An 8,120-nucleotide genomic window follows, 5' to 3' on the forward strand; every position below is an offset into this window, starting at 1 on the left:
AAAATAAGCCAAAATTAGTTATAGAAAGGCCTCTAAAATATATCTTCAGCAATGTAGATTAATAAGTTATAACATATACAGAAAATCAGAATAAAGTGATTGATAATGAAAATATAAAATAATAAACATAAAGAAACCCAGAGGTGATCCAGACATTACAGTTAGCCAATAATGTTTAAAAGAAAGGAAAGATGTACAAAATAAATGATAAGATGGAATATATAAAAAAGTACAATATATATTTTAAAAACAAAAGTTAATACATTATTGCTGGATATAAAAACAAACTCGGTAAAGAAAATAAAAATAGCAAATTGAAATAGTAAAAGAAATGTTAAAAGAAAGTGGTGGATTGCAAAAATATACAAAATAAATAAAAAAGAATCAGAAATACAAAAATAAAAATTGAAAAATATGAAACAGTAAAAAAGAAAGAAAAGAAGTAAATCAAATCTACTTGTAATTGGATTCCCAGAGGAGAAGCAAAGATAATGAGACAGAGCATTATTTTGAGAAATAATAGTCAAGAGAGTTCTATATTTGATTTTTTAAAATCAACAGATTCAAGAAGTTCAGCATATTTCAAAAACAAATAAAATCACTGTATTAGTTTGTTATCACAGTGTTACAAAGATCTTCCCAAGACTGGGTAATTTATAAAGGAAAGAGGATTAATTGATTCACAATTCCACAGGGCTGGGGGTCCTCTGGAAACTTACAATAATGGGGGAAGGGGAAGCAGGCATATCTGAAAAGGTGCAGGCAAGAAAGAGAACCTGTGAGAGCACAGGGAAAACTACCATTTCTAAAACCATCAGACCTCATGAGAATTCACTCACTATTAGAAGAACAGCATAAGGGAAACTGCCTCCATAATCCAATCACTTCCCTCCCTCTACACGTGGGGATTACAATTCCAGATGAGATTTAGGTGGGGACACAGAGCCAAACCATATCAATCACAATTACAAACAAAATGACTGTTATAATACTAACAAACATCAAAGACAATGAGAAAATCTCTAAAAGCAACTAGAGAAAACAGTAAGAATCACTAACTTTTAACAGAAACTATGAAAGACACAAAAAAATAGAAAGATGCCTTCACAATTATAACTGGGAGAATTATTTTGAATTATCTTCAAAAATTAAAGTAAGAATATTTTCTAACAAAGCTGAGGAAATTATTAAACAGTTTTCTTCCTTTACAAGAAATAGTAAACATGTTTTCAAGTTAAAAAATAATGATTTAATATAAGAATGGAGAGGTAAAAAGAAATACGCCACTCTGGAATGGATAAAATAATTGAGTAAATATCAAAATACATTAGCTGTTTACATTTTAAACAACAGCAAGGCTGGGTGTGGTGGCTCACACCTTTAATCCCAGCACTTTGGGAGGCCAAGGCAGGTGGATCACTTAACGTCAGGTGTTCAAGAGCAGCATGGCCAACATGATGAAACCCCGTCTCTACTAAAAATACAAAAATTAACTGGGTGAGGTGGTTCATGCCTGTAATCCCAGCTACTCGGGAGACCAAGGCAGGAAAATAGTTTGAACCCAGGAGACAGAGGTTGCAGTGGGCCCAGATGGTGCCACTGCTCTTCAGCCTGAGTGACAGAGCTAGAGCCAAGACTCCATCTCAAAAAAACAAATAAACAAAACAATAGAAATATCTTGTAGAGTTTATAATACATTTAAAAGTAAAATGACAAAAAAAGCAACACTGAGAAATAAATGGAAATTGTTGTATTTTTTAATATAATAAGAGAATACATTTAAGATAAATTAGATATACATATATTTGGTAATTTACGAGGTATTTGCTAAATATGGTGATACTAACAATTATGATAAATATTAGTAAAGGAGAAAGTTGAATAACCAAAACTTGATTAATGCAGAAGGAGAAAAAAATGATAGGAAAGGAGAAAACAACAAAACAACACCTAAAAACAACAGCATCAACCACAGAGGAAGAAAACAGAACATAGAGAAAACAAGTGATAAAATAGCAGACCTAAACCAAAATACGTAAATAACTGAATTAAATGTAAATGGATTCAGTACTACTTCAACCAAAACACAGATTATGAGATTGAATTAAAAGTAAATGCAACTACTTATTGCTTGAAGAATACCTGTTAAATAATGCAATGCTGTAGGTTGGAAGCAAACATATACAAACCAACTGACATGTCTTTATTACAAAAAAGATCAAGCGGTCCTTCAGAAAAGTAAATGTGACAAACATTAAAGAGAACTATTTCATAACTATAAAACGGTCATTTCAACAAGAAGATATAATCAAATTTTGTATGCACTTAATAATATCTTTATTTTAAGTAAAGAAACAGGTGACAGAAATTTGTGGCTTTAAGTGCCTATGTTAGAAGTAAGTGAGGCTTGAATATCAATAATGTCAGCTTAAAAGTCAGAAATAAGATGAGAAGTTCAAGTTTAAAGAAAAACAGCAGGAAAAAAAATTTAAATGAGAAAGCATTGAGATAGAAAACAAATATTCTGTAGAGAATATCAGTAAAGTAAAATTTTGCAGCTGTAGAATGAAATTACAAAACCTCCCAAGATGGATCTAGAAACAAAAGAGAGAAAACAAATTATCAATATCTTGAACAAAATAGGAGATATCCATATAGGTTTTACAGTTAATGAAAGAACATTGATGGATATTATGAATAATTTTTGCCAATAAATTTGAAATTTCAGATGAAATTTACAAATTAGTTGAAAGTTAAAATTTACCAAAATAGGTACAAGAAAAAATAATCTAAAAATTATCTTATATGTAACATAAATTAACATTTTTATTAAACACTTTCCTCAAAGAAAATTCCAGCACTATGTAAGTGTAACGACACAACTCTATTTCACAAGTCAGAAAAATGCCTTTATTTCATGTTAGTCTTAATTAAATTTAGTGAGCATAGAATTTTTAATTCTACAGCCCGGCCATCGCTGTAAGCCTCACCCCCAACCCTGGCTGCAGCCGCCTGACCTCCCAGCGTGGTCACTCTCCTACCGTTCCAGCACGCTGCAGTCTCCGTCACTGCCACCCACCCTCAGCGAGGCAAGCCGTGGTGTCACAGGCTCCAGGTGTCTCCTCCTCCTCCTGGCACAGAGCAGCTGGGCGGGCAAAGCCACAAAAGCCTAGAGGAAGATGCGAGGGGTGGTAGCATTAAGAGCCTCAACTTAACACCCTTCCCTGGCCCTGCCACTGCCCTGGCCCTTCCCATCTTCAGGTCTTACCAAGGCCCTACCCTGGTCCTGACCCTGCCCTGGCCTGGTCCTGACCCTGTCCCCCTACCCCAGAGAAGTGGAAGGGCAGAGCCAGGGAAGGGCCGGGGCAAATAAGGGACAGGGCACATCCAAATCCAAGAAAACGCCAGGGCCATGACAGAGCCAGGGCGAGTCCTTGGCAAGGCCACGTTCCAGGCCAGAGCCAGGAAAGGGTCAAGGCAGGGTCACTGTATGGCCAAGGTCCAGGTCAAAGCCAGAGCAGTGGCAGGGGCAGGCCTGCATAAGGGCAGGACCAGGGCCAGGGCCAGGGCTGTGCCAGGACAGAACAAGAGCAGTGCCAGGCAGGACCAGAGCCAGGCATTAGAGAGAGTAGGGCAAATGCCAAGGCAAGGCCAGGGCAGTGCCAGGGCTGAGGCAAGGTCAGGGAAGGTCCAGGGCTGACTCAGTGCTAGAACCAAGACAAGAGCAAAGGCCGGGGCAGATCTAGGGCACAAGCAAGGCAGACTAGGGCAGGGCAATAGCAAGACCAGGCAATAGCAGGGCCAGCCCAGGATAGAACAGGGTACAGGCAGGGCAGGGCCAGGGCCACAGCTGGGGCAGGACAAGGACCAGGATCAGAGTCCAGGCCAGGGCAAGGGTATGGCCAGGGCAGAGGTACAGCCAGAGGCAGGGTATAGGCAGGGCCAAGGCAGGTCCATTGCAGGGCCGGGGTTCAGACCAGGGCCGGGGCAGGGCCGGGGCAGGGCCAGGGCCAGGGCCAGGACCAGGAAAGGGCAATGTCAGGAACACGGCCATGGCCAACTTAGCTAGAGCCAGGACAGAGACAGGGTCAGGGGTGTGTGGAGCCAGAATAGCATGCCAGGGTAGGGCCAGGGCAAATTAGGGCCAGGACAGGGTCAGGAGGAGGACTGGGCCAGGGTATGGCCTTAAGTAGCCAAGAGCCAGGTCCAGGGTCCATGCCAGTGCCAGCGCCGGCCCAGGGCAGGGGCAGGGCCATGGCCAGGTCTGGGACAAGGCTGGGGCAGGGTCAAGTTCTCGCTCAGGGTAAGCACAAGACCAGGGCAGAGCCAGAGAAGGGGCAGGGCCATGGTAGGGCCAGGAGAGGGACGCGCGAAGGCAGAGCAAGATTAAACCAGGGACAGGATACCTTCAAATCCACTTCAGGGCCAGGGTCAGGCCAGGGCCAGGGCCAGGGCCAGGGCCAGGGCCAGGACAGGGCCAAGACAGGGCCAGGGCCAGGACTGTTAGGATCATTGGCAGGGCCAGGGCCATGGCACGACCAGGGTCAGGAGCAGTGGTCAATGCCGGGCCAAGGCCAGAGCAAGGACCAGGTTTGCACTAGGGCCAGTGTGAGGGCGAAGGGGTCAGGGCGGGGACAAAGGCAGGGCAGAGCCAGGGCACGGTGGAGCAGGCCCAGGGTAGCACTGGGTAAAGGCAGGGCATGACCAACCAGGGCAGGTCTATGGCTGTGGCAGGGCCAGGGCCAGGGCCAGGGCCAAGGCAGGGCCAAGACAGTGACAGCTCCAGGGCAGGGCCGGGGTTAGGACCACGGACATGTACAAGGCCAGTGCCAGGGCAAGGGCAGTGGCAGCGGCAGGGCCAGGGTCATCTAAGAACCAAGGACAAAGCCAGGCCCAGAGCAGGGCCAGGACAGGTACCTGGCAGGGCTAGGGTCTGGGACAGGGCCATGGCAGGGCCAGGGCCACAACCAGGTCTGTGCTATGGCCAGGTCCAGCACACTGCCCAGGCAAGGCTAGGGTGAAGGCCAAAGTAGGGCCAGCGCAGGGTCAAAGCTAGAGTAGGGCCAAGGCAGGACCAGGGCAGGCAAGGCAGGGCCAGGATAGCATAGGGCCAAGGCAGGGCAGGGCCAGGACAGTGCCAAGACCTGAGCAGGGCCAGGGAACAGCCAGGGCAGGGACAGGGCCATGGCCATGGCCTGGGCAGGACCAGGTTCGGGACAGGAGCAAAACAAGGGCAACAACAGTGCAGGTTCTTGGCACAGCCAGGGTCCAGGACAGTGTCAGGGCAGGGCCAAGGCAGGGTCTGGGCCATGGGAAGACGAGCAACAGGGCTGGGGCTTTTCCAGTGACAGGACTAGAGTCAGGGCAAGGGCCAGGGCAGTGCAAGGCCAGGGTAGGGTCAGGCATTTCACGGTCACGGCCAGGGGAGAACCAGGGCAAGGTCTGAAGCACGGCAGGGCCAGGGCCAAGACAGGTCCAGGCCAGGTCCATGACAGGGCCAGGGGCTGCGTAAGGGCAAGGGCAGGGCCAGAGCAAGGTAAGGGTCAGGGCCAAGGCCAGGATAGGGACAGGGCAAGAAATATGGCAGGACCAAGGGCAATGCCAAGGCCAGGGCTGAGTCAGGGCAGGGCAGGGCATGGAATGGCCAGCGCAGGACACGACAAAAGGCGGTCCATAGAAACTGCAGGGCTGATGCCAGGAAAGGACCAGGCTAGTGCCAAGACTGAGGTAGTGTCACCGCATGCACAGGGCGGGGCCAGGGCCGGAATCGAGCCAGGGCACAGCCAAGGCAGGGTAGGGCAGGGCAATGCCACAGCCGGAGCAGTACTAGGACAGGGCAGAACAGGGTAGAACAGGGCATAGTGATGGTAGGGGCAGGACAAGGACAGGCCAAGGGAGAGCCAGGTCACTCCAGGGCCAGGACACCTCCAAGTCCACTTCAGGGCCAGGGCTATGAAGGACAAAGGCCAGGGCCAGGGTCAGGGCCAGGTCTGGGCTAGGGCCAGGTCCAGAGCAGGGCCTAGCGAAGACGAGGGTGACGAACTAGGTAGGGCCAGGGCAGGCTGATGACACATCCAGTGCATGGCAGGGTAGGGTGGTGGCAAGACCAGGGGCAGACCACTGCCAACTCAGGGCCAGGGAAAGGCCATGGCCAGGGCACAGCCAGGAAAGGGTCTGGGCCAGGGCCATGGCAGAGTCGGGCCAAGTCCTTGACAGGACCAGGTTCCAGGCCAGGGCCAGGGCAGAGGCAGGGGCAGGGTCTGGATAAGGGCAAGGCCAGGGATACGGTAGGACCAGGGCTAGGGCCAGGGCCCGGGCTAAGCCAGAACAAGGCCAGGGCCAGGACATAGTGAGGACAGGGCAAAGGCCAAGGCAGGGTCAGAGCAGGTCCAGGGAGAGGCCAGTGCCAGGCAGGGCCAGGGCACAACCAGGGCAGTGTAAGGCAGGTCAATGGCACCACGGAGCCATGACAGGGCAAAGTCAGTGCCAGGAGAGGGCACAACAGGCAGGGCCACGGTGGGGCCAGGGCAGGGATGGGCCAAGGCAGGGCCAGAACAAATCTGGGCCAGGACACATCCAAGGCCAGGTCAAGGCCAGAACAGGAGCAGGACCATGACCACTAGCAGGGCCAGTGCCTCGACAGGACCAGGGTCAGGACAAGAGGCAGGGCCAGAGCCAAGGCCGGGCCAGCACAGGTCCAGGGAAAGGCCAGTGCAAAGGCAAAACCAGGATGGGATCGGAGCAGGGCAGGGCCGAGACAGTCCAGGTAACATTAGGGCAGGGCCAGGGCAACGCAGGGCAGTACAGTGCCAGGTCCACGGCAGTGGCAGGGCAAAGCCAGGCCCATTGCCAATGCAACAGCCCACCCTACAAGGCTTCTACCACCTGGCCACTGCCGCAGCCCGGCCATCGCTGTAAGCCTCACCCCCAACCCTGGCTGCAGCCGCCTGACCTCCTAGCGTGGTCACTCTCCTACCGTTCCAGCACGCTGCAGTCTCCGTCACTGCCACCCACCCTCAGCGAGGCAAGCCGTGGTGTCACAGGCTCCAGGTGTCTCCTCCTCCTCCTGGCACAGAGCAGCTGGGCGGGCAAAGCCACAAAAGCCTAGAGGAAGATGCGAGGGGTGGTAGCATTAAGAGCCTCAACTTAACACCCTTCCCTGGCCCTGCCACTGCCCTGGCCCTTCCCATCTTCAGGTCTTACCAAGGCCCTAACCTGGTCCTGACCCTGCCCTGGCCTGGTCCTGACCCTGTCCCCCTACCCCAGAGAAGTGGAAGGGCAGAGCCAGGGAAGGGCCGGGGCAAATAAGGGACAGGGCACATCCAAATCCAAGAAAACGCCAGGGCCATGACAGAGCCAGGGCGAGTCCTTGGCAAGGCCACGTTCCAGGCCAGGGCCAGGAAAGGGTCAAGGCAGGGTCACTGTATGGCCAAGGTCCAGGTCAAAGCCAGAGCAGTGGCAGGGGCAGGCCTGCATAAGGGCAGGACCAGGGCCAGGGCCAGGGCTGTGCCAGGACAGAACAAGAGCAGTGCCAGGCAGGACCAGAGCCAGGCATTAGAGAGAGTAGGGCAAATGCCAAGGCAAGGCCAGGGCAGTGCCAGGGCTGAGGCAAGGTCAGGGAAGGTCCAGGGCTGACTCAGTGCTAGAACCAAGACAAGAGCAAAGGCCGGGGCAGATCTAGGGCACAAGCAAGGCAGACTAGGGCAGGGCAATAGCAAGACCAGGCAATAGCAGGGCCAGCCCAGGATAGAACAGGGTACAGGCAGGGCAGGGCCAGGGCCACAGCTGGGGCAGGACAAGGACCAGGATCAGAGTCCAGGCCAGGGCAAGGGTATGGCCAGGGCAGAGGTACAGCCAGAGGCAGGGTATAGGCAGGGCCAAGGCAGGTCCATTGCAGGGCCGGGGTTCAGACCAGGGCCGGGGCAGGGCCAGGGCCAGGGCCAGGACCAGGAAAGGGCAATGTCAGGAACACGGCCATGGCCAACTTAGCTAGAGCCAGGACAGAGACAGGGTCAGGGGTGTGTGGAGCCAGAATAGCATGCCAGGGTAGGGCCAGGGCAAATTAGGGCCAGGACAGGGTCAGGAGGAGGACTGGGCCAGGGTATGGCCTTAAGTAGCCA

This window comes from Macaca nemestrina, chromosome 15, assembly GCF_043159975.1.
Source record: "Macaca nemestrina isolate mMacNem1 chromosome 15, mMacNem.hap1, whole genome shotgun sequence".
Classification (NCBI taxonomy): domain Eukaryota; kingdom Metazoa; phylum Chordata; class Mammalia; order Primates; family Cercopithecidae; genus Macaca; species Macaca nemestrina.